Genomic DNA, 2,875 nt, shown 5'->3' with positions numbered 1-2,875 from the left:
ATAGATAGATAGATAGATAGATAGATAGATAGATAGATAGATAGATAGATAGATAGGTAATAGATAGATAAAGAGCCATGTTATGCCTGGAAGATAGTGCTCCAAGATACTGTTTCCTTTCCAAGGAAAGCAGGTTCAAGGCTGGCTTTCTTATCCTCTAGGCAGGGAAGTATCGTGTCACCGTATTTTTGTGCATTCAAACTTCTTACCTGTGCTGTATCATAGTGCCTTGGCCTCCTCTCCCAGCTGATTTATGAGAAAGGCAATTAAAAGGGACAGAACTAGAGTGGGCTGTGGCAGACACTAGGATGGGTTTTGCCATCATTAGGGTTTGAATCTTTTATGTTTTTTTGTTTTTTTTTTTTTTTTGGTGTTTTTAAGAAGGGTTCTTGGATTTTTGGTCCTGGCTATCCTGGAACTATGTAGACCATGCTGTTCTCAAACTCAATAGAGATCTGCCTACCTCCTGAATGCTGTGATTAAAGGCATATGCCACCAAGCTCAGCCCTGGGTTTGAATCTTGATTCTCTTACCTCTTACTGTGAGATTCAGGATTGGTTCCCAACTATTTATCAAAAAATGGTTCCTCTAGGCTAGGTGGCAATGGGGCACACCTTAATCCCAGTACTTGTGAGGCAGAGATAGGCAGAGCTCTATGAGTTTGTGGCCAGCCTGGACTACAGAGTGAGTTCCAAGACAGCCAGGGCTATAAGGAGAAACAACTGTTTCAAAAAAAAAAAAAAAAAAAAAAAAAAAAAAAGGTCTTAAGACCAGAAATAGGGCTGTAGAGAAGACTCAGAGGTTAGGAGCACTGTTTGCTCTTCCAGAGGTCCCGAGTTTAAGAGTTCAATTCCCAGCAACCACATGGTGGCTCACAACTATCTATAATGAGATCTGGTGCCCTCTTCTGGCGTTCAGGTGTACATGGGGGCATTGTATACATAATAAAAGAAATTTTAAAAACAAAACAACAAAACACCAGAAATGTCTGTGGTAAAAGTGACCAGAGATCACAGTAACCTCACATGGCAGCCAACCGGGGTTCTATTTTCCATTCCTTCCTTCTACATCCCCAACTCTCCCTGGGAGGCTTGATTTTTAGACAGGTTTTCTCTGTGGAATAGCCTTGGCTGTCCTGGAACTCTTTGTAGACCAGGCCTTGAACCACAGAGACCCACCTGCTCTGTCACCATGCCCTTGCTTGGTTTTAAAGGTTGAAATAGTTACTTGAAGGCTGAGCATGTAGTTCTGGCAGAATACAAGTGCCAAAATGTAGGTCTCATCCCCAAAACTGGAAAAAGTTGTTTTGTTGAACCTGGAACTTAACATATGTGCCCGCCTCTGTGACTCCCACCCACGCTGGGATCAAAGGCATGTGCCACCATGCCCAAGATGATAACTCAAGTGTTTTTTTGTTGTTGTTTTGAGGCATGGTCTGACCCTGTAGCCCAGGTTGGTTTTCTGCTGTTATTGATTGTAGTGATTATAAGCCTGAACCATCATACTTGACTTTTATGTGTATTTTATGACACCTTAATGGCTTGCACAGTTGTCAAGGCAGATTCTAGATGCCTATTACCATCAGGTTATGGTGACCCAAGGCAGGCCTGATTTTCCTGTTTTGGGCAGGGATAGCCCAGCCAGTCACTGGTTCGAGCAGTGTTAAGATAGTGGTTACAAACACTGGCTCTGAACTTCAAGGAAGCAGTTCCATTGCACAACTGTGGCCTTGGTTCAGGTACCTTGACACACTAAGTCTGTGATGATTTAAATTCTTGCTAGCTCTGCTCAGCTGTAGGCTGGAACCTTGAGTCAGTGATCCAGGGAAACCGAGCCAGAGAGCTGTTTACTTGGGTAGGGCTTCTGGCAGGGCCTCTGCAGTTACTTAGGTGCTAGCCTAACAAAACCATAGCAACAGCAGGTCTCTCAGGTACAGGATGTTTTAAAAATGAAACACATTGCCGTACATGGAACAGTGAGCACTGTTTTTGGAGACTCCAGCCAAAGGTGGCTCAGCAAGCATGTTAGCACTTCTGACCCAGGGCTGGACAGCTGTGTTGGTTGGCTGTGTTCTCACATGTTATGGTCTGATGTAATTTAAAAGGGAACCCAGGCTTTTACTAGTAAAGTGGGCTGACTCCATTCTCTTCAGCCCTACTCCTAGGCTGTCTTAGAATTTCCTGGTGGTCCCATTCTTGTCCTTGGGGCTGACTTGACTCTGGGGTGCAGGGCAACAAATCTATACAGCAGTTACCTTAGTCTGCTTTTACATGGAGATCTAGCTATACACTGGCTCTGCAATGTGCAGGTAGTGACTGGTTTGATTATCAGAGACTTGAAGACTGTAGCCATAGCTGGGGCACATGTGTATGTCAGGCCTAATCATTGCTGGACTCTGTTCTTTGCCACTCCTCTGAGCCTCCACTAGAATCTGTCAGTAGAACTTGCAAGGCCATTTACCTCCCCCACAACCCTTCTCACTCTATTAGCCACTACTCCTTGTTGCAGCTTGTGTGGCTTGTCTTGTCTTGGTACTCTATGTCCTGCAGGTAGAGTGGTGAGTACATGCGATGTAAGGGGAGAGAAAGCTGGCAGCACAGCCCACCAGTAAGGGAGATTTTACAAGGGTTCGTGTACATTGCATCACTGTTCAGGCAGATGGTCCTGCCTTGGGAAACAATACAAGGAAAGCTCCAGGGAGCCAAGGCTGTTAGGTACTTGGTCAAGTCCCAAGACTCAAGCTACCCTGAGAGGCTTGGACTTTCTGAAATTCAAGCTCCACCCATGCCTCCTTATGAAGCCTGATGGTGGCCTGCTGCTGCTGCAGAGGTGGGGATGGTGGACTAGTCCAGACAATAGCTGGAAGAGGAAGCTG

The sequence above is a fragment of the Psammomys obesus genome, unplaced genomic scaffold, assembly GCF_907164565.1.
Source record: "Psammomys obesus unplaced genomic scaffold, mPsaObe1.curated_primary_1811, whole genome shotgun sequence".
Classification (NCBI taxonomy): Eukaryota; Metazoa; Chordata; class Mammalia; order Rodentia; family Muridae; genus Psammomys; species Psammomys obesus.
Note: the sequence above shows the minus strand (reverse complement) of the source record.